This window comes from Sminthopsis crassicaudata, chromosome 4, assembly GCF_048593235.1.
Source record: "Sminthopsis crassicaudata isolate SCR6 chromosome 4, ASM4859323v1, whole genome shotgun sequence".
Lineage (NCBI taxonomy): Eukaryota > Metazoa > Chordata > Mammalia > Dasyuromorphia > Dasyuridae > Sminthopsis > Sminthopsis crassicaudata.
Window position 1 is genome coordinate 25,410,141 of NC_133620.1, and position 24,505 is coordinate 25,434,645.

A 24,505-nucleotide genomic window follows, 5' to 3' on the forward strand; every position below is an offset into this window, starting at 1 on the left:
TTCCTCCCAACTCCTCTACCATTGTAACAACCCTTATAACAAATATGCAAAGTCAAGAGAAACAAATTTCCACATTGGCTGTATCTTATCTCACCATTGCCCCTCTGCTGGGAGGTGGTATCCTGAGTTGTTAAAATGTATAAACCAAGTCTCTGGCAGAGCGAACAGAACACACTGGAGCACTTGTGGGAAGGAGCCTCCAAGGGTTTCCAATGTCTGTCTGTCTATCACACACACACACACACACACACACACACACACACACACACACACACACACAGAAGATTCTCCTCAACAACAAATGCAATGAGAAGGAACTCCTCATCTCCGTGGCAAGCCTTCCTCAAAGTCTGCCTCAGTCTCCCTCTCAGCATTCTCCTCCCACTGCTTCTGGTTCTGACTTCTGGGGCCAAAACTGGCTTTTTTTGTAATCCAAGTATTTGATTTTCTGCATTTAAAAACCTGATTCTAAGAAGGTGTATTCCCAGGCTTCTTCACTGGGTGCCAAAGGATTCCAGGACCCAAACAAGGTGTCAAATCCCCAGATGAGGGGAAACAGTATGGGACGTGGAGAAATATCTAGGAATACCTGGTCCCACACTTCTGGCTTTGTAGGTCCCCAACTGATGCTAGGAGAGAACCCAGAGCAGAGAAGAAGAAGGGGTCCAAGAGCTCCAGAGGAGGAAGAGACCTGGAAAGGGGAGCTAATGTCGCCAAATTCTCATCCTGACTTGGAAAAATCCGGACTCAAGTTGCCTGAACCCCAAAGTCAGGTCAAGAGCAGTCTCCATAGAGAGGGAAACTATTTATTATATTATATATATATTACTATATATTATATTATAAATCTTATCACATCAGCAAGAATAATCATAAACAGCATCTCCATGGAGCTTTAAAAGAACTGGTAAGATCATAGAGTAAGAGCCAGGAGCATCCTTAGAAGACATCTAGCTCTACCCCTAGGAAAGGGAAATAACTTTTCAGCCAGGAGCAAAAGAGCCAGGACTTAAGCCTAAGGCCTCTGGCTGTGGAGCTCTGCACCAGACTCCATTACAAAGAACTTCCTCACTACCAGGATTAGAACACAAGCATGACTGGTTGTTCTACAGCTAGAAAATAAGACAAATTATTTCAGCTTCATTCTTCCATCATGGAGCCTGCTGCTCTATACATAGGTGATATATACGGGAAGGGGCATCCCATCAAAAAAAAAAAAAGACTATGGAAGGAAGTAAATTTTATCACTCTAGACAATCTTGATGCAAATGAAAAAAATAAAGAGAAAAAATAAACAAAAGTAAGAAAGTGAAGGTTTTAGGAGAAAAAGAGTGCTTACTTGAAAAGACTAAAAAGAAAAGAAGCAGAGTTGGTCTTATGAGATGCCTAAAGTCATTGGATTTAGGGATCACAGACTCAAAGTTGAAAAGGTTCCCCCCCACACACCTGGTCCAATGCCCCCATTCTGCAGAAGGGAACAAGAAATTGGGCCACAGCATCTTTCAGGGCTCAGGATGGAAATACACAAAAAGACAGAGAATCCTGAAAATTAGTGCCAATTGAATATCCAACCACATCCATCCCAGAAATAAAGGAATGGTTATAAACAACTGGAGGAAAAACATCAGAAAACAAAGCAAGTTCCCTCGGATTTTTCAGCGAGTCCAGTGCAGAAAGGCAGGCCGACAAAAAACACAATAGACAATATACCTGAGGATTCTAGATGAAGAATTCAGGACAAAAAGAAGGCGCTGGTTGCTTCATTCCCACCACTCCATGCAAAAGGGGAGAAAACCCGCTCGAGGGGTTGTTACAAATGGGGAACAGAAGGATCAGGCTTGAAAGTGATATTCCTAGATATCTTCCAGAAAGGAGACAGGTGAGCCTAAACCATCACCTAAAAGAAACCATATCTTAGACAAGAAACAAGTAGTTACTGATGTGAGAAACATTTCTAAATCACCTGTCTCAACCACCATTCCCCCACTAGCCAGAGAAGCAGAGGTTAAAGCCCCAATTACGGCAAGAGGACGATGCAACCTGACCTACTTAACAATCTGGGAAACAGATAAAGGGACAGAAATCAGCACGGACCATTGCTAGGTCACTATGAGTGATAAAGTGATGAGGAGCTCTGTCCAGACGCAGCCACGGGCACCTCACCAAGCTCAGAGATGCCACAGAGCAGCACTGGTTTAGAACATGAACACATTTGCAAAACGTTGGAAAGGAAGAGGACGGAGGAGAAATATTACTCTGTAAAGCAGCAAAGACTGATGGAAGGGAAGTCTGCAGAAAGTAGGCTGAATTCTAACTAAAGTTCATTCTTCCCAGATAGGTTTACAAATAGAGCAGCCAGGTGGTGCAGTGGTTAGAGCACCAGCCCTTGAGTCACAAGGCCCTGAATTCAAATCCACTCTTAGATACTTATTAGCTGTGCGACTCTGAGCAAGTCAATTAATTGTTTGTCTCAGTTTCCTCATCTATAAAATAAGCTGGAGAAGGAATGGCAAGCCATCTTGTATTTTTGCTGAGAAAATCTCAAATGGGGAGGAGGTGTCACAGAGAGTCAGACCCAAGTGACAGAACTCAACAACATCTATAGATAAAACCCGAAGGAAGAAAACTAACAGGAGGAAAATGGAACAGATCTGTTGTCATTTCTCGATTTAATTAATTGAATGATGATGCTGGAAGCACTGCATTTGGATTCTAAAGCCTCAGTTCTTCATTGTGCTAATGCAAAAGAGGGATTAATAGAAAAGATTTCATCAGAATCAGGAAGAATTTCAAAAGAAAGAAAAGCTAGTGCCAAATATTCCAAAAATGACATCTAATTTAATTCAATCCAACAAACAATTGGCAATTATTATATTAATTGTTTAAGTCCTTGCCTTAAAGGGATTTCCTTTTCACACAGGGAATTTGGGGTAGCAGTTACATATATGACTTCTGGACCACGGTTTAAATTATCGGAATGACAGATGAGAGATAGAGCATTGATAACACTGTACTTGCCTTGAATCTTGCAAATTTAATCAAAAGGTTTCTAAATTGAAAAAAAAGGGAGGGGGGAGAGACAACTATGCAAATCCACCAATCTAAATTCCACAGGGAATGTCTACAATGTAGAAAGAATGGATGAGATACCTAGAAAGTCAGAAGAAAAAAATGAGAAAGTAAAGACAATCAAAGTCATGTCCTCAAACATCCCTGTACAAGAATTAGGGTTCTTAATCTGAGAAGGTGAATGTGATCTCCGAAGATTTGATGAGATGAAATCAGTCATTAGAAAGTGGCCATGAAAGGCAACTTTTTATTCAGGACACAACATTAAGAGGAAGGTGGAAGGTCATACAACATCCCATATCAAGATAATATTCCTAAAGGAACAAAGGGCATTTGTACAATGGGGAGATGTGATCTTCATCGAGGGTTCCTGTACAAAAAGGGGAAACAGATGAAGATATCCCAGAAACAGCCCACAAGCCTGGTAAAGAGAGGTATGACATAGCAGTGATAATAAGGTAGCAAATTTAGTAGTAAAATTAGATTATAATACTGACCAAGGAGGGTCTTACTCTTGGATTAGATTCAAAAGATCTAAGTACCAGATAGTAGTAAGCAAAAATAAATACTACTAGCATTAATATGGCTTTAAATTTTGCAACACACGTTATAAAACAAGCTTCTGATGTAATCGAATTATATTCATTTTACAGAGAAGGAAACTGAGGCAGAGCAACCGAATGACTTGCCCAGGCAAAGCTAGTAAGTGTCTGACATTAAAGTCAAATTCCCAAGGCTCTAGCAATAGTGCAGCCTCTAACAAGAAGACTAGAGAGTATTTTGTTTAAGACAGATAAAATGATAAAATTCAATGTGGCATCCCAGAAAGAACAAGGAAACAAACTTCATTAAGCGATTTCAGGAAGGAGGAAGGACTTGGAACATTGTAGTAGGTACTTAATAAATGCATGTTGATTGTTGACTGATTCACTCACTGTATTCTTCCCACATCTGAAGATATATGGAATATTTGGGTTGTTCTAGACATTGTAGTTTAAGAAAGATACTGATAAGCTACAGGTGAGTATCACAAGATTTGAGAACAGGAGTTTGCTGATGGATAGTTTCATAGCCCTTAGAGTATAGTTCCAGATTGCTCTCCAAAATGGCTGGATCTATTCATAATTTTACCAACAATGTATCAGCAACCCACTTTTCCCACATCCCCTTCAGCATTGGTCCTTGTCGATTTGCTGATTGTTAAAGGGGCTGATTGTTAAATTTGTATTATGAGCAAATGCTACAAATCAGAGCTTGATCTATTTTTTGTTGATTATTTAGACTGAAGAAGGTGCTGGAGAAAATGTTATGTTGCAGTTTAAATTTCAAAGTGCCTGTTAAAAGCACATTTTCAGAGAGCCAGTTGTTAAACATTTACTAGCACATTCCTGAAATAGAGTCCAGAAAATAACCAACATGATGAAGGTCTATACTACTTAAAGGTGGAAGTATATGGAAATGTTTATTTAGCCTGGAGAACAAAAGACTTGTGGGACATTTAAGGAAGATTCCCCACCTGCCTACTCACAATCTAGCTTGGCTCAACTTCCAATAGTGGGTGCATGCTTTCCTCCCACTCCTCCTCCTCCAATGGTAACTTATTCCCCAGAACCTCCATTCAGAGAAGTTCCAGTGGCATCCTCTTCTGTCTCAGCTCCTGACTCATTCCTCTTTCCATTATCTTCTCTCTTTCACCACTCAGGTTGTAGTTACCTTTTGTTGTCTTTCCGCGTTAGAATGGAAACTTCTTGAGGGTATTTCCTTTCTTTTTGCTTATATTAGTGGGTACTATTAAATATTTAATAAATGCTAAACGCTTTGTCTAATTTATAAATAGCTGTCATCAAGTACTCAAAATGATATCATTCAGAAGAGAGATTAGGGTAAAAAAGCACAGAAGTTACAAGGAGACAGATTTTGTGTCAATGCCATAAATATTTAGTAATACATATATATAAGGCTTTTCTTTTTCTCATTAGCTCCCTTGCGTAGATACAGAGCAGTGAAATTGCTTTGAAAAGGAATATGGACATTTTACTAATTTTCTTCAATGAGTACATTTGCATAATTTCAAGTACATTTTCAGAATGGCTGAGCCAATTCACAGTTCCACTAATAATGTATTAGTGTGCCATTTTGCTGAAGTATCTCTGGCAATTATTTTTCCCATCTTTTCAACACCTTTGCTAATATGCTGAGCATTGTGGGCTAGGACACTAGTGGGGCTAGGGAAGGGGTGACAAATTCCCATGCTCCCCATCACCAAATCGAACCCATGGAGCAAACATGGAGCAGTTTGAGTTCACTTTGTCCCAGGAGAACTAAGGTGGGACTAGCTGTGGGATATTTGGGCAAGAAGGCTATAAAAAGAATTTTAGGACTTTGGTAAGAAGCTCCTGAGACTCCAGGGAACTTCCCTGCTTAATGCTTTTAATCTCATTGCCTATGGTTTATACTTACTCTGAACATTTTAACTCCTTGGGGACTTCTTTTACCTGGGGGGTTGTTGTTTATGTTTTTATTTAAAGAATTGTTCATTTGAACCCTCAGGCTCTGCATGATCTAATGTACCTGAAGAGGACGAATGGTCTGGAACTTTGGGGCTTGTTTTGATTTGTATTTTTTCTAATTATTAGTAATTTAGAGCTTTCTTTCATAAAATCCAGAAAATTCACAAGTGTTCTTTTATTTTAGTTGTCTATAAATCTCAGCCATCAGTTCTTCATCAGGGATATGTGATACAAAGAATCCCCAAGTTTTTCCTTCTTATCTTTGTAACATTCATTTTGTTTATTGAAAAGCTTCTCAATTTAACAAGACTGACATATCTATTTTTACAACTGCCTCTATTCCCTCTTCATATGGTTAAAGATTCTCTCCATTCACCACAACTATGAAAGATTCTTCATCTGGGACTTTTCTCATTTTTTACAACAGCATGCCTTTTCATATTCAGGTTCTATTTCTATTTTTTATTGTGGTATATGGTATCAGAAATTGTCTTTATGTGACCAAAGAAGAACTAGAGATCATTATTGATCATAAAATAGATAAATTTGATTATATTAAGTACAAACAAAACTAATGCAGACAAGTTTAGAAGAGACCCAATAAACTGGAAAAACATTTTTATATTCAAAGGTTCTGATAAAAGCCTTATTTCTAAAATATATAGAAAACTGACTCAAATTTATAAGAATTCAAGCCATTCTCCAAGTGATCAATGGTCAAAGGATATGAACAGACAATTTTCAGATGAAGAAATGGAAACCATTTGTAGTCAAATGAAAAAGTGCTCTAAATCACTATTGATCAGAGAAATGAAAATTAAGACAACTCTCAGATTGACCAAGATGACAGGAAAAGACAAGGACAAATATTGGAGGGATGTGGGAAAACTGATACATTGTTGGTGGAACTGTGAATGGATCCAAGCATTCTGGAGAGCAGTTTGGAAATAAGTTCAAAAAGTTATCAAACTGTGCATATCCTTTGACCCAGCAGTGTCTCTACTGGGCTTATAGCCCAAAGAGAAAAACCTTAAAGGAGGGAAAGGGACCTGTATGTGCAGAAATGTTTGTAGCAGCCCTCTTTTTAGTGGCAAGGAAGTGGAAATTGAATGGATGCCCATCAGGTGGAGAATGGCTGAATAAGTGATGGTATATGAATGTTATGAAATATTATTGCTCTGTAAGAAGCAATCAGCAGGAGGATTTCAGAGAGGTTGGAGAGACTTACAGGAACTGATGCTAAGTGAAATGAGCAGAACAAGAGATCATTGTACACAGCAACAACAAAATTATATGATGATCAATTCTGATGGACCTGGCTTTTCTCAACAATGAGATAATCTAGGCCAGTTCCAGTGATCTTGTGATGGAGAAGCCATCTACATGCAGAGAGAGGACTGTGGGAACTGAGAGTGGACCACAATATAGCATTTCCACTCTTTTTGTTGCTTGCTTGCATTTTATTTTGCTTCTCATTTTTTTTTTCTTTTTTGATTTGATTTTTCTTGTGTGGCAAGATAATTGTATAAATATGTATGCATATATTGGATTTAAACATTTCTACCATGTTTAACATCTATTGGACTACTTGCCATCTAGGGGAAGGGAGTGGAGGAAGGGGAGAAAATTGGAACACAAGGTTTTGCAGGGGCTAATGTTGAATAATTGTACACCCAAATGTTTTGAAAAATAAAAAGCTTAATAAAGGAAAAAATAGAAAAAATAATAAAAGCATGTTCTGTACTCTATAAGAGTTCTATATGAAGATTTGGAGTATACCTTGTTTACCTCAGAAATTTCACAAAATTTTGTAATTATTTTAAATAAATCTCTTGAATTTTGCTGTCTTAAAAAAGAAATTGTCTTTAAAAAATCTAACTTTTGACATATTGCTTTCTAGTGCTACCAGTATTTCTTCTCAAATGAGGGATTTTCCCTTGATAATTTATCTTTTGGAATTTATCATATAGCGAGATGACCTGAGTTCAAATCCTGATGTGGTTACTTCCTCCTTTTCTGTGACCTAGCGCCAAACATTTAATTTGTCCCAGACTCAGTTTCCCAGACTCATTCAAAAACTTCCATTTAAAGAAGGCTCCCAGATCATCCAAATCCTTCAATTCTTGCCAGCTATATAAACTTCCTATACTGGACTCTGGGGACCTTCTTCCCAGCTTCCCCCACCTCCAACTTTCTCTTGGAAACTTTTTTCCGGGCTTTTTCAAAGCCCCACTGAATTATGCACTCTCTGACAGCAGGGATTTTTCTAATTTGTATCCTCAGCACTTAGCACAGTGCCTGGCACACAGTAAGCGATTAATATATTTTTACTGACTGATTGGTTATCCAGAATCTTCTTCAAGATCTCCAGAAAGACCTCCTATCCTCTGAGTCAGCTCATCCCATTTTAAGAAAGTGCCAATTGCTGAATGTCATTGGCAAGTTCTTCCTTACCTAGGATTGTGATAGGCCTCCCATCAACGTTCCCCAAACTGGGCTGAGTGCTGTCTTCTGGCCCCTCTTCTGCCCCACAGCCCTTCAGAGCCTTAAAAACATGGAGTCATCTCCCACCGACCCGGTCCAGGTCTTCCTCGAGTCCCCTTTCTTATGTTTCAGTGGCTCCCACCTATCAGTAAGCATTAATCTCTGTGCCAGGTGACAAGGCCATGGAGACCTGAAAAGGAGATGCTCCCTGCCCTCAAAGGACCTAGCTTCTCTGGGGGGTGGGGGGATTCCCATGTTCAGGTTTTCTGTGCTTTTAGATACCACACGGCCACTTTCTCCATTGGCTAGGCTCCCTGATGCTACAGGAGGGAAGGGGCTGCCCCACTGAGCCTAGAAAGAAGGGTCCAAGCAGCCCCACCCCTGAAAGCCATGAGTGTCTCTGAGACTATTTATGGACACAAAATAAGGCGATGAGAGGCTTCTGCAGGTGCAGCACCCCCATGTTATCTCCAGCTCAGGCGTTTCCTCAGGGCTGGAAGCTGCTGTGAGCACGTGCTGAGGAAGCTCACCTAGCCGAGTCTGGCAAACATGGGGCGCTCCAGGGCACACTCAGTAAAAGCTGGATGTGGTGGGAGAGGACAGGTCGGGGGGCTGGAGGAATTCAGAGCTATTGCTGAGAGTCCAAAAGAGCTCCTAGTAACTTTACATTAAAAGAAGCAGAGATGAGTGGTTCTTAGTGGACCCTGAACCACAGAGGCCACCCAGCCCCCATCTGGAGTACCTCACGCCCACCTCCCATTGGGAGCACCTCACATCACAGGTGCAAGAAAGTAGACTGGGCTTGGGATCAGAAATCTAGGGCCAAATCTTGGCTCGAGTCAGTTCTTATCTAGCCTAATCCCCTCAGAGCAGGAAACTGAAACATCCACAGTAAGTCAGACCAAGGGACTTTCCCAGGCTCACATCAGCTCCATAAAACTCCAAGTTGTGGGACTTTGGGCAAGTGACCAGCCCCCTTTTAAGTTTTGTTTTCTTCATTCATAAAAGAGATTAATTTTTTTTGCCTCCATCACTCCCTGATTTCCAGAATGCTGCCCCATCCTGGGTGAGGAGGCAAGACTGTGACCCGAGGAGCTGTCACAGAAGGTCAAGACCAGCAGGTGAGGAAGAACCTGTCCTAGTAACCACCATAGGAGGCCATGTGGGTCGATCCACAGAGACAGGGGCTCAAGTTCTGCCCATGACACATGGTGGCCCTATGAGCTAGGCAAGTCCCTTAACCTCTCAATGCTCTAGACCAGTGGTATCCAACTCAAACAGAAACAGGGACCACCGAACCCTACATAAGGAACCTCGTGGGCACATGATGACTGAGAAAGCCACACATGCACACTATCTACATTTCACTGTATTTTGATTTATTTTGTTAATATTTCCCAGTTATATTTCAGGCATCCTGGGGACTGCTGTGGCCACATGGGCCATGTTTGACACCTCTGCTCTAGCCAACTCCGAAAGCCAGTACTTTGCAGGTAAAGGGAGTCTCTTCACCCAAGAGTTCTTTCTACCAGTTCCAGACATTATACCCTAACTAGAGTTAGTTGAGTGTATTTTTAACAGACAAGAAACAATGTTTTACTGATCTCCAAGTCGTTCTTATACCGGTTTCCGGTGCAACATCAGAACACTTACTCATTGGAGTCACATAAACAATAACACAAAGAACAAAGATTTAAAATGAGAAAAATAAACCCAACTCAATCCATTTTAGCAAGTTACTGATGACTGAAAATAGGAAATGGATGAAGAAAAGGACATTGAGACCTCTTAGAATCAGTTTAGAAAGATATTTAACTAGTGTTGATTAAGTGACATAACAAGGAAACCAAAATCTGAAAAAGGACCCTTAAGTCAGCAAGCATTCCGTTTGATCTGCCAAACAGAGGAAGGATATGGAAGCCAAGGGCAACAGTGGTTTAGAACATCGGCCAGTTTTAGAGGAGAAGATGGTGGAAGAGAAAGTAACAGATTATGTGTATAGAGCTCTTTGAACATTTTCTCCCTTAGAATGTGGATTTCCTAAAGACAAGGATTGCTTTTGCCTTTCTTTGTATCCCCAGCACTTAGCACAGTGCCTGGCACAAAGCAAGCACTTAATAAATACTTGAGGAAGGATTAATGGAGGGAAGAATAAGTTTAAAGAGAGCTCATCCAAAAAAACTCAACCAGGCAAAGTCATCTTGAGAGCATTTAAGGATAATCAGCAAAGATTTTGTGATAAACTACTTTCCCCATGTGGAAGGGACCCCATATGAACCTGAACTCCACACCCTAAGACATGTTGCATGAGCAAGTGGGTATAACAAGGTAACAAAGGAAGTCTAGGTAACTCAAAAGTCTCTGAAAGAGAGAAGGAAATGGCGAAAACTGTGGCCCCTAGGATTACCAAAGGAAAAGGAGACAAAAGAAATCAATAGTGACCATCCCATAAGGCTACTTTCACTTTACAAAAATTTTAAGAGCCTGATCTGCACTTATATACACATCAAAAGCCTCCATGACAAGGATATTGGCAGGCTGTCCAAAGCAATAATCCACAGCAAAAAATTTCTTGACCATCATGAAGCTGACTATAAAGGGTGGAGAAGGCAAGATCCCCCCCATTCTAACTGCTGGCTAGTTATAATTATGCCTTAATCCCTCGAGCAAAACATACCCTCAAAGGCTCCCTTGAACAAAGGGTCTCCCAGGCCATGTCAAAATCCCACAAGTCACCGAAAGATCGCGTGTTTTGAGGATCATCTACATCAGCTAGGCAGAAGATGGGGAGACTCTCGGCCAACAGCCTTCCACTCTGTCAGATGTAGTCTGAGCAAGAGAAGGATCTGGGACCACTGGCCAAACCTTGCAGATGTTTGCAAATGACCCTGTCTTGTGTTCATCCACCCCTGGCTCCTGGAAGGAATCCACAAGGCGAGAGTCTGGCCTATCTCCCAGCAGAGAAAAGCTGATAATGGACAGTCCAGAGATCTACTCTGCTGACAAACAAACCAAATGGGCGAGAGGCTGGGCCCAGCCTCCCACAGGTGGAGGGTGATCTGGATGGCCTTTGTGCTGTGACCCCAGTCTGTCAACACCATTGTGGCCATGATGGGATTACAGATAATCCAAAGGTGCAATGGAGAGGCACGGGATGAGCAAGGAATGACTAAGCAGGAATATTCTCATCACCCTGGAGTCCAGATTTAGAACTATGGGGACAACCCCCTCACCTTACAGATTAGGAAGCTGAGGCCTAGTGAGGATGGTCACACAGCAGAGAGAGATCTGAGCCTTGGTCCTCAGACTCCAAATGTGGAAACCCAAGTCTGTCTTACGTGGAGCCTGAGAAGCTGTCTCTTCCATTAGGTCTGTGAAGAATCCTAGGGAGAGGAAGTCCCATCTCTCTTCCATGTGACCCTCTTTCCAGTCTATGATGGCGGCTCTCAGATTCCCTCTCCAGCTGCCCTCTCAGGGGATCTTTGTGTTGTGTCCTCCACCACCTTCATGGCGGCCTGACCTTGCCTGCAGGCACGAGTGCATTCCCTCACACTCCAGCTTGTATATGCTCTTCTCCAGCTGTGGGCTCCAGATTCAGGCAGGTTCTCCAGATGTGGTCTGGGGCGAACAGGGTAGAGGTCAGAGCGGTTGGCAACTCTGTTATGCAAGAAAGTCTCCCAACTTCCCTCATTTTCTAGATCTTTTTAGAGGAGTTTTGGAAATAAAGCTTGGTACACTTCTTCCTGCTACTCTGCCATCCTGACTCTACCTTCCAGGGACTCATTATTGACAGTACCATCAAAGAAACAAAACCGATAATCACCCCGTACATACATGTGCATGTGTGTGTATACATGTGCGTCTCTGTGTGTAGATATGTGTGCAAATGCATGCAGCACACACACACACTCCACAATGAGCTGCAGGGCTGCATTACTGACTCTGCAGGGGGTCGTTGTGGGAGCCAAGCTGACAAGGACAGAACTCAGACGGAGTGACGGGTGGGAGACCCAAGGACAGATTCCTGGGGCCCTGCGCTCCAGGCTGACCTCACCCTGGTCCCAAACCACAACACTGCCAGCTTCTGGCACATTTAAAACAAGGTTGCAGCAGAAAATGGGAGATGAGCAGGTAGGTAAAGCAGCACAAATGTTTAACTGCACGCGAGGCTTGGTCAGAAACACTAGGGATGCAGAAGAAGCAGCTCCTGCCCTCAAGAAGCTTCCATTTGAGTGAGACGTCAGCATCCACAAGGTGGCCAGGGACATCCATTACATACGCTTTCAAAGCAAGGTCCAGAGAGTCCCAAGCGTGGTTGCCAGATATCCCGGGCAGTCTAGGGAAACTTGTCTGCAGCATTCCCTGGCCCAAAGAGCTGCATTCAAGGATCCTTTTATTTTTAAAGGAAATGAGAAGGATCGAGCATACTCTTATGAATGAGGAAAGCAGGTGGCAAGGAAGTGCCCTGAGACCTCGGCACTCCCCACCAAAGTCCTAAGACAGTTTTATTTATTATTATTATTTTTCACTGAGACAATTGGGATTAAGTGACTTGCCCAGGGTCACACAGCCAGGAAGTGCTAAGTGTGAGATCACATTTGAACTCAGTTTCTCCTGACTTCAGGGTTGCTGCTCTAACCACTGCGCCCCCTAACTGCCTCTAAGACAGTTTTTGTATCTTTTTTGTCCAAATGGTCCACACCTGAGTTCTTGATTAGACTTCCTGGCCCATGATACTCATCAAGTTAGCCAAGATGATGAACAGATGGGAAAAGTCAGTGTTGGAAGGGTTGCAGAAAAAGAGACATACTGATGCATTGTTAGTGGAGTGGCAAAATGGCCCAACTAGTCCAGAAATCAATTTAGAGTTATGCAAAGAAAGTGACTAAAATGTCCATACCTTGTGATTAAAAATATGAAATAAATGCTGATAAAAAGTGATTGGCACATCGCTGTCACAGAAGCAGGCCAGTACATGAATACTCGGTCTTTTTCTTATCTTTGACACAGAATTCCACCCCGTCTTCCTCTCCTTATTTGCTCCTTCTGTATACACTCCAAAAACTAACTGAGTAAAGCAGACAAGCTCGAGGTTCTAAAGTGGGTAAGAGACGTCTCTTGGGAGTGTGCAAGCTGCGGGAGGAGGCTTTGGACACCAACACGGAGGACTCAGATCAGCTGCAAGACAACTGTGCTTCCCCATCGCTCCCCCAGTTTCCCTTCTCATGTAACGTAAGATCTAGAATAGGAAGGACTTTGCTGACTGGGAGAACCAACAATGACAACAGTACCAGCTGGTGGTTAACTAGAGCTTTAAAGTGTGCAGAGCATTTTAAAAGATCTCATCTGATCTTTCCTGGAAGGAGGCCCTATCATCATGCCTACTACATCTACTACATGGATGAGAAAACTGAGGCAAGCAAATGTTTCACAGCTGCAGAGATCTGAACTTGGAGCTTCCTGACTGCAGGCTCAGAGGCAGCCCCTGTTAATGGGCCTTGCCCAAGGACACTTGCTCTAACTGTACATTCATCATTTCCTTCCCTGCCCCCCACAATTTGGGCAGTAAAACCACGGGATCCAGCCCCCTCGCCGGGACAGCAGAGACGCCTGAACGCCGAGTTAAAAGATCTAGCCAGCGTCCAGCCAGAGCAGATCTTGGATCTCGGAGGCCTCCACATAACCCTTGCTTCCAGTCAGGTTTGGTTTTGTAAAGCAAGGAGCCTCCTGCTTGCCCGGCTCCTGCTTAGTCAGGGAATTCTGACTCAGCAGAGCACGGGCCTGCTCCCAGCACTGTTGGCTCTGGCTGGCTCGCTGAAAAGAGGGGGAAACAGCCCGGTGGGGGTCCCCAGTCAACCCTCCACAACATGAAGCTGCCTAGAGAGAGGGGGGAAACCAGGGCCAGTCCCCACCTCACGGGAGTTGGATGGCTAAGTCACCCAAGGACAATCCCAGATGATCCCTGTGATGCGATCCTTCTCCTAGGGCCTGCCCACAATCCCCGGCAGAGGGTCTGAGAAAGCTGAGCCTCAATCCAGCAGGGACCCCCAGACTCTAGCTGAGAAGGGAGGCAGCTGGGGGAGGAAGGACCGCGACTGGAGAAGGAGTAGATGGCCCCCGGGGCGGCACAAAACCCTGGCCAGGAGGCAGACCCCTCCATGTCTCCTCTCAGAAAACCCCCAATGACTGGAGAACCGGGGCTCCCAAGCTCCCAGGGTCACTGATGCTCCGGCCTCTAGGAGACTCCAGCGAGTCACTGGGGATGGTCCCCAAGGTCCTTCTGGGAGCCCTGGGCCCACAAGAGGATGCCCGCTCACCTCCCTCCAACAAAATGCAGAAAATGGCACCAGGAAACAGCCACTCTGTGGTCCCCAGTGGCCTAGCCACACACCCCCATCCGCTGCCACGTTTCCCTTCCCCCCATCCTCATGGGGTCTCTCCCTCTGCAGATCACAGATTGGCGTGAGGGTCTCCTATCTGGTCTCCATCTGGTCCATCATGCAGCCCAGAAACAGCGCTGAAGCACGCCGTGGCACCCTTCTCCAGAAGTCTGGGGTGCACTCTCTCACCTCCAGGAGCAAAGACCACATCCTCCTGGCTCAAGGTGGGTGGGAGCACGTGCTCCTGATAAATGAGAGCGTTAAGAGGACACTCATGGCAGGGGCCAAGGTGGCGAGCTTCTGACAACAGCCACGGAGCAAGCAGAAGGAGAGAGGGGGCAAGGGGCTGGGGGAGACCTTGGGGACCTGAGGTCTTTGGGGTTTCACCAAGGAGGGGGAACAATGGCAGGAAGCTCCAGGCTCGGCCTCCCTTGTGTCTGACTCTCGGGGTCTCCATTTGGGGTTTCTTGGCAAAGATACTGGGAGGCTTGGATGTTTCCTTCACCAACTCCTTTTACAGATGAGGAAACTGAGGCAGACAGAGCAAAGTGACCTGGCCTGGGTCACCAGTGGGGAAGTGTCTGCGGCTGGACTCAAACTTGGGAGCAGGCGTCTCTTTGTCTGCACCACAGCCCCCCAGCAGCCCCCGGCTGACACGTTCCAGCACCCACAAACCTGCGCTTTGTAAGCCCCTTCCACCTCTGATGTCCGCTACGAGCCCTAACTCTAATCTGTGACCCAAAATCCTGAGTACTGATTATTTCATGCCCAAATATGAAGGGTCTCAGAGTGCCCTCTGAGCAAGCTGAGAAGCTTTCCCCGGCCTCAGAGGAAATCCTCGGACCACCGGCTGTCATTGCCTGTCCGCACTCGGGCCGCGGGACCCAGGGAGGACTTGCCAGTGCCTGGAGCCCCGCCTGCTCAGTCTCACCTGGCTTAAGGTGGGCAGAGCACATTCCCCTCACTTTTAGGAGCTGACAGCCCCAAGGGAAGTGCAAATGAGCGTGGGGAGGGGGTCGGGGCAGCAGCTCCAGTGCCCACTGCAGGTCAGAGGTCAGAACAGCCATTTCAGGAGGAAGGAAAACTGGTCAGACCGAGCCCTGAGGTTTGAGAACCGTCGGCGTAAGCACTTTTAAGCTGAGATTAATAACGGGGGGAAGGGGGAGGGAAGGGTCCAGATTTCATCCTTCCTGCTGACAAAAACACTCTAGGTTACAAAGGGGTGAGGGGAGCCGGGGGTGAGCAGGGGAGAACAAGGCAACCAAAGCCCAAGAGTCGGTAAATCTGGTTCTGTTCCAAACCTCCTGGGGAGATGGGCCCAAGCGGGCTGGGGGAAGAGGAGGGGGGAGGGCCGGCTGGCTGACAGCAGCCTAAATAATTCACACTTAGGGAGCCTGCAGCATCTGCCTGCCTCAAGCAGAGGAAACTGAGGCAGGAGCCTGAGCACCAACTACCTCAGTTTCCTCTTCTGTCACATTGGGGGCCGGGCTCATCTCTCCAGGCACCCTCAGTTCTACAGCTGGTGCTGGGGGGAGCCCCCTGCAGAGCCCCTGGCGATCAACACGCCCCTTCCCATGCCCGCTCCACTATGAGCCCCCAAGACAGGCCCCCCACCCCAGTCCTCGGGCAGCACCTCGGTGCGGCAGACAGAAAAAGTGCTGGACAAAAAAAAATCAGGAAACTTGGGTTTGAGTCAATCTCGACTCCCTATCTGGGTGAGCTGCCATCTGCCTCAGTATCCTCATATGTAAAAACAGAGATGACAACAGAATTCCCAGGGAGACGGGAGTCAAAGGAGAGAAGAGCTATTACAAAATGCTGGCACACAGAAGAGCTTAATAAATGCTCCTTCCTCTCCTGGTGACCAAGGACACTGCCATACCTGTCCCCTTCCCAGCTCTAGGGCCCCACTAATACCCCTCCCCCACATCTCTGCCCCCCCCCCCCCCAGCAGCTTTTAGCTCAAGCTTTCACTGACTTGTGAAAACACCAGGTCCATGAAGCTCAGTGGCCAGAAGCAGAAACTGAGGCTGGGTGAGGTCACAGGGTGAAGGGTGTGCCCCTCCCTCCATGAGCCCATCCGCTCTATCCCAAAAGTGCTCCCCATGACATGCCGAGGACGGTCAGGAAACAGACACTGCCTCCTACATCCAACGGGACAGAGCAGTTAAGCCCTTTGCATCTCAGGGCCTCAGTTTCTCCATCTGCGAAAGGGGAAGTTCCGTCCCGTTCCTGTGCTCCAGTGGTGCAGATGCACAAACCATTAGCTGTAGAGCCTCCCACTCCTTCCAAATGGACTTTCTAGGAAGGAACTTCAGCCAGCCAGTCAGTAAACATTCATTAAGCACCTACTGTGTGCCAGACACTGTGCTCAGCACTGGGGATATTGGGGGGGGGGGAAGGAAAAGACAGTCCCTGCCTGGAGTTTACAATCCAATAGGGAAACCACAAGCAACGGACACATTCAGAGCACCACGTGCAGCACAGCTGACAGAGGGACGGCACTCTAGGAAAAGCTTCTGGACCAGCTTTGTGGGGACTCGAAGCAGGCAGAATTTGGGGGGGGGGGGAGAGTGCTGGCGGGAACCACAGGCATGCAGAGGTGGGAGATGGAGGGTCCTTTTCATGGATCAGTCAGGGAGGCCGTCATGACATCCTGAAGCCTCGTGGGACCCCAACCTGTCACGACATCCCGACCCGCCATGGCATCCCAACCCATCATGTCGCCCCAATCCACTGGGCCATCATTTCAGACCAAATCCTTGCAACAACCCAAGCCCTCAGAACAATGTCCAGGAGCTCACACAGCTTCCTCTAGGCAGACTGGAGCTGGAAGCCCATTCAATCATTCTGCTCAGAATCCTTCCTCCAAGTACTTTCTGGGCTCCCGCGGGCTCACTGACCCCACAAGCTTTGTCCCCCCACTGTCAGTGTGCATTTCAGTCTCACACAAAAGAGAGGAAATTATAAAGTTCCATCTATGGGGGGCAGAAGAGCAAGGAGGTGGCATCGTGGGATCCCTGGGGAGAACGCAGAGGGAAGAAGGCAAGAAGAAGCTTTGAACTTCTACAGAAAAGGAAACTGAGGGGCCCACAGATACAACAGCCTCCCTGTGACATATGACTTGCCCTGCATGGGGCAGGGAACAGAACTGGTGCTGGTTCAGATCCAAGATGGCTCGGATCTGAAGCTCATGGCAACGGGTGGAGGGGAAAAGAAAAGGTATGGAAAGGAAAGGGAAAGAGACAAAAGGGGAAAAAGGGAAAAAAAACAGGGAAGAAGAGAAGAAAGGAAAGAGAAAAGGAAAAAGTGGGGAAAGATTGAAAGAAAGAAGGCAGGGAGGGAGGAAGAGAAAGAAAGAGAAAATGAAAGGAGGGAGAAAAAAGAGAAAGAAATGGAGAGAGGGGAGGAAGGGGGAAGGAAAGGAAGAAAAGGAGTGAAAGAAGGAAGAAAAGGAAGGAAGGAAGAAAGGGAAGGAAGGAGGGAGGGAGAAAAGGAAGTAAGAAGGGAAGGAGGGAAAGTTAAGAGAATCAGGGAGAAAGAAGTGACGAGCAGTCACTTGGGTCACAATGCGCTCTCTTTTAAAACTGGTCAGAGCCCAACGTGCTGGTCCAGGGCTCCTGGGGCTCTTGGATAGTTTTAAGGGCCCAAGGAAGTCTCTAAAGAGAATTTAGCCACCACCAGTTCCTCTCTTGCAGTCCACTCATCTTACAGAAAGGTAAACTGAGACCTGCAGCTACAGCGTGACTAACCCAAAGCCAAAGTTAATAGGGTACAAGTTGGGGATTCAAAGCCAGGTCTTCTGGCCCCAAATTCACACTTTGTTCCCTCCCTGAAAACAGCAAAAGACAAAGAAGGACTGCTTTGCAGCCCCTTTCTGGTGCCTGGCTCCCAGAACAAGTAAGCTATGGCTTCTCCAAACTTGCATAAAAGCCATAAACGGGCAAAGAGACGGCTTCAGCCTCCGTGGGGCTTCACGGCACGTGATTTGTCACCTGTCAATACATATACTTGTTCCAGGCCAAGAAAACGGAATCACAGGAACGGGATTGCTCCAAGCCCTGGCTCTGGCAGCACCCGCCTCCAAAGCCCGGTCGGCTCCCCTCAGACAGCGCGGGCAGGGCATGCACAGCCAGACCCTCCAGCCGGAGATTTTGGGGACAAGTTGGCCAGGATGCCGAGGTCCAGCAGAGGGGTCTGGAGGAGGCAGGAGGGGGAGGGGAAGCTGGGTTCTGCTCAGTGCAGGAGACCAAAATGGGGAGTTGTGGGGGGAAGCAGCTACTAAGAGGCCAATCTCAGCTTGACTCTCTGCAAGGAAGATCTGTCTAAGGATGGGGGCTGGGAGGTCCCATGGGTAGGGCGCTGGGTCTGGAGGCAAGAAATCCCGAGTTCTAACCTGACTTCAGGTGCATGATCCCGGGCAGGTCCCTTAACCCTGTGTGCCTCAATTTTCTCACCGTAAAATGAGCAGGAAAAGGAAGCAGCAGAGCATATCTCTCTCTGCCAAGAAAATCCAACTGAAATGACTGCTCTCAAGGGGGTAGGGGTCCCCCTGCCTGCAGGTGTCATGGATGAGCCTTACTGGGCCTGTGGGAAAAGGCGGGGGTTAGGCTGGATTGTGGTTACCCTGGATCCTCTGGATGCGGGGACTCCTATGCAGAATCTTGCTTCTGGCACCTTTCTTTGTCTCCCCAGCACCTAGCACATACGCAGACCTTAATGCTGACTAAATGCACAGAACAAGAACCACAGGGTACCAAGAGGCATTGCAGCTTTTGAAAACCACAAACATGGCTGCCAGGGTAAGGTGATAAAATGGCGCTCTGTCCACAGGGGCGTCACTGAGGAGACACTGAGGCCACGGCCTTGAAGCCAACAGGGGGAAGGGTCAGGCTGAGCAAAAGCAGCGTTGAACCACTGTGGAGGCAAAGCCCTGCTACCGCCAGAAAGTATGGTCACAGAGCCCCCAAACTGCTTCTCACTTATTTACCAGCAGCAAATAAAAGGATTTTTAAAGTTATGCTGTCTTTAGGGTCCAAACTAAAATAAAACATTCACAAAGAGAAATTAAACTGCACATGCGCACACTCCCACCCTCCCTCATTCAACACTGGCCAGGCCCAGGTCCTGCTTTTAGTGTCAGGAGTATGGGAGGTACAGTCCCCATCTGGCTGGGGAAGGGATGTCCCAGAAAGAAGCATGGGGAATTCACAGGAGCCCTTGACTTTTTGTACTCAGCACTGGTGCCCCGTCACCAGCCCAGTCGTCATCTGTAAAATGGGCTCACAGCAGGTGCACTCCTACTCCACCATAGTTGTGAGATAGAAGCTCAGCAGCCTGGAGAGCTCTAGAACAGCCCCCCAGCTGCCCTTGTTCTACAACTGCAGAGGTCCGAGGCTTGGAAGGGCTTGGCTGGTGGGCTCAGAGCTCCTGCTGGGCAGAGGAGGCTGGCAGGCCACCCCTGGTGACCACGATGCTCAGCTCCCTGCGCATGATACCTGCTGGACTCTCTCAGTCCTCCTCAACTCCAGACCCTCCCCTGTGCTGATTACCTCCGACTTATCCAGCATGGAGCACTCATGCTTATCCAGCACACACGGGTGTTTCCAGGGTACCTCCCTTACTGGACTGCAAGATTGAGGGAAGAAGTCTTCTGCCTCTTTTTGCATCCTCAGCACTTAGTACTTTGGGTCCTGAAACAGAGTAGGCACTTAATAAGTGCTTCCTGATTGTTGACAGACTGTGAACTCCTTCAGGGTTTCAAAAATGCTTTTTGTTTGATTGATTTATTATTTCCCTCTTCAGCCTATAGCAAATTCTTTGAGAACAGGGGCTGTTTTGCCTCTTTTTGTACCCCCAGACTTAGCTCAGTGCCTGGCACATAGTAGGCACTTAATATATGCTTCACCTCTGGTTGACTAACAACAATGCCAACAGAAGGATGCAGATGGAAGGGAAGGGGGCATGAATCCATGCCAAGTCAGGGGTGGCATAAAGGGGGAACCAGCTCAGGAAAAGGATCCAGGCTACCCGGATACCCCATAAGGCACTTCCTACTTCCTTCCCCTCAGAGACGTGAATATTCACAAAAAAAAGAAACGTTCCCCATTTGCCAGGAAAGGGCTTTTCAGACTTGTGTCGACTGGAGAAGGGCCATTAAGCTTTCCTGCTTGCGCTGTGGGAAGTCTATGCTTTGCAGGAGGGCTAAGGGTCAGTACAAAGGCTTGGAGGTGGGAGATGGGAGTGCTGCGGGAAAAATACAGCAGAAAGGTTAGTCTGCCAGAACCCCAGAGCGCAGGGTTAAGGAAAGAACATACAACAAAACTGGAAAAGCAAATCAGGCCCAGATTGTGAACCGCTTTACAAGGCAAACAGGAACATCTATTTTATCAAAGAGGCAATAGGGAGCCATAGCAGTTTACTGCAGGGAGGGCGGCCATGCTACCAGATCTACACTTTAGGAAGATCCCTTTGCTATCTGTGGGAGGAAGATGCCAGCTGCTTCCTTCAATCTCAGGAAGAACCAAAGCGACATCCCCATATTAGAGTCGAGTTCCAGTGCGCCCAACTGTGGCCGATTAGACAAGTACAAGGCCGCCACGGGTCAGACACACACAGTCCCTATGGACATCTGAGTGGACTCCCATGCATCTGGCCTTTGCTCTGGGTTCACTGCATTCCATTTTGTTCCTAGAGCACGGCCCCTTCTCCAAGGAGGGCACTCTAGGCTGGTGGTCCTGGGCCAGGGTCTCCCCTGCCGTGCAGTCGACCTTAAGGTCCTTAAGGACAAACATGGCATTGGTGCACTGAGGAGAAACAACTTGAAAAGGCTATGGGCCAAAGCTGAGGGAGCAGCGGCGCAGGATTCCCATTTGGGGATGACTGAGTGCTCCCTGCAGCCTCTGAAGCCACAATAGCTGCTTGGGCTACTTCTGGCCCCAAAACCCAGCCCTCCATCAGCCAGCACCGCCCCAGCTGTTAGGGCAAATGACCACATCTCGAATGCCGTGGCTGAGGTCACTTATCCTGGCATCTACTTCCTAGGGATGGCCACCCTGGCAAGGAGGGGATGAATGCCACGAATACATACACTCAGGACGAACATGGTTGTGGACAGGCTATTTCTCCCATTAGAATGGGAGCTCCCTGAAGGCGGGAACTAGATTTTTACCATTATATTCCCAGTGACCACCACAATGCCCAGCACATACTAAGTGTTTAATAAATGCATGTGGACTGATCGGTGCTTAATAAGTGAGGGCTGACCGAGGCAGAAAGAGTGGAGCTAAAGGCATCAAAGGACACGCATCTTTGGACGTGGCCAAGGAGGGTATTTATTTTGCTCAATTGGGCAGAGTCGTTTAGAGAGAAAAATGCTCGTCGGCTTTTTTGCTGTAATTATAAAAGTAAAAAGGCCTATTCCGAGGGAGAGGCGAGAAGCTGAACGAAGATGGCAACCTCATCAATGAAAAGAAGGGAACACAGCCGAGAAACAGCACGACTTGGGGCGATTTGCCCAAATGTTCCGTTTGTCGTCCTCATTACTCAGTTGGGTCCACTGCTTCCTGACCCTGTTTTGGGTCTTCCTGGTGGAGGCACTGGAGTAATTGGCCATTTCCTCCTCCAGTTCATTTTACAGATGAGGAAACTGAGGCAGAGTGAAGTGACTTGTCCAAGGTCACACAGCTCGTAAGTGTCAGAGACTGGATTTGAACTCAGGCTCTCCTGCCTCCAGAGATATTACACAACTACACAGTACGCTCACAGAAGTACATTAAAAGCGCACTGCCACATACATCCGATCCAACTCGGGTCCTCCAGCCTCCCTCTTGATTTCAGTGCCTTCCCTCTGTTATTTCCCATTCAATAGTGCACTCTGTATGTATTTGCATGTTGACCCTAGGTTTCAGATCTCCTGGGCCAGGGACTGCCTTGTCTCCCCTCGTACTCCCAAGATAGCAGGGAAGGTGGCGGGTGAATCCATGCCAGGCCCGGGGACCAAAATGCACTCCCTGTGACCACCAGCTGTGTGGGTACCCCCCGTGAGAACAAGTCACTGACCTTCTCCAGAACTCAGTTTCCTCAACTATGAAATTACAGGGAGAAATGAATACCACCCCAGGAGTCAGGAAGCCTGAATGGGTCGGTATTCATTTCTCCCTGTAATTTCATAATTGAGGAAATTGAGTCCCCCACCAGCTGCGGGGCCAGCCAGCCCCCTCTCAGCCTGAATTCTCCTTTTATTTCTGGGATTCTGTGACTACATCTTCCCACTCAATCAGCTCAAAATCCTGTGCATTAGCTAATTTCTCCCCAGAGGAGATGGGGTGGGGGCAGCAATCAGGGTCCCAGGGGCAGGGACAGATGGCTTTTGGGAATAGGAAGGTACTGGGCAAACTAGTTTGGCTCTAAGGAATAAGTCCTAGAGATAGAAAGGAAATAGACCATCAACAAGCAATTATTAAACACCTGCCATGTCAGTCAATAAGCATTTATTAAGTGCCCACTGTTAACTGTGCTACAACCTGGAGATAGAAAGCAATCAACAAGCAGTTACAAAACACCTGCCATGTCAGTCAGCAATTATTTATTAAGTGCCCACTATCTGATAGCACTGTACTAAGTCCTGGAGATAGAAATGAAACAATCAAAAAGCAATTATTAAATACCTGCCATGTCAGTCAATAAGCATTTATTAAGTGCCTATGGGCAGGCAGAAATAGAAATGAAACAGGGCAATCAATAAATAATTATTAAACACCCACCACATCCATCAATAAGCATTTAGCAAATTCCTACTATGTGCCAGACACTATACTAAAGGCCATGGTAGGGATGCAAAAACAAAAAGCAAGACTATAATTATAATTCAGGTAAGAAATAACATCAGGTCTGTGTTCAGATTATGACATCGGGAATGAAAATAATCCCCATAACAACAACAAATAACAGCAGTAATAGCTAGCTAGCACTGGCTTTCAGGTTTGCACAACACTTTACATACATTATTTTACGGGATCCTCATCACAAGCCTGGGATAAAGGTACTGTTATTGTTTCCATTTTGTAGATGAGAAAATTGAGGCTAACCTTGATGAAAAGATCTGCCAGATGCTAATAAAGGGTCCGAGGCAGGATTAAAACTCGAATCCTCCTGACTCGCTGTACCAAACTTCAGAGACCGCTTGTAAAGTGGGAAGGATCAGATGAGGCAGGAAGCCCGGCTTCCTCATTTCCTCCATGATCGCCCTTGGACCAGTAGGTTTTAGTTCCCTGCTGGCAGAAGGGGATTTCCAGATAAGAACCTGAATCTATCAATTTCCCTTTTTCCTTCCTCCACAAACCCCAAGAAAAACTTTTATTTCAGCTAGAAATTCCAGGAGGAAGACTAGGAGCTCCCTCGGACCAAGTAGATTCATTTCCAATTTCTTAAGCCCATGGAAAGAGAACCGATAATCACTATTTGAAAAACAAAAATGCGACTTTATCTTTAAAAAGTTAGTGTTCCAACTGTGCCCTCTTTGGTGGAGCGGCTGGTGCTGGCTGCGGGTCCATCTGGATTTAAGAAACAAGAGACACTAGAGGGAGGCTGAGCAGAAAACGTGGCTGGGAACCACCCTTCAAGGGCTGCCCCACAGGCCCCCAACGCCTCTCCGCCCCTGGTAGCCAGCTCCCTTAGCCACTCCATCAAGCCCCCTCCCCTCCCATAGAGGGTGGGGATCCCTACAACTTCAGGGGTTCACATCCAGGGAGGGGGCAGGGCTGCCTGTCTTGGGGAGGGTGGGGGAGGAAGAGCTTTCCACTCTCTCAGTAACTAAAATAGCCTGCTTGGTAAACAGTGACCCAGCCTAATAGACAGCAAAGGCTTCTGGGAGTCAAGTCCCAGGGTTCAGTTCCGGCAAAACAAAGGAGCCGCTCCTCCCTGCCCTCGAGAAACTTCCAATCTAACAGGCCGGCAAGACTTCAGTGTGGCAAGCTTGTAAATACTAAGAAGGCAGGATGAGTCACAAGGGGGATGACCCCAACCCCCAGAAGCCTGCCGGCCTTGCCCCCGGGCCCCTCC

At 46.8% G+C, this 24,505-nt stretch overlaps 1 protein-coding gene across 1 annotated transcript in view; it reads right to left on the bottom strand.

The window, feature by feature from the left end:
• Positions 1-24,505, bottom strand: part of ELAVL4 (ELAV like RNA binding protein 4) — a 134,070-nt gene that overhangs the window by 108,709 nt on the left and 856 nt on the right. The gene's annotated exons all lie outside the window — the stretch shown is intronic.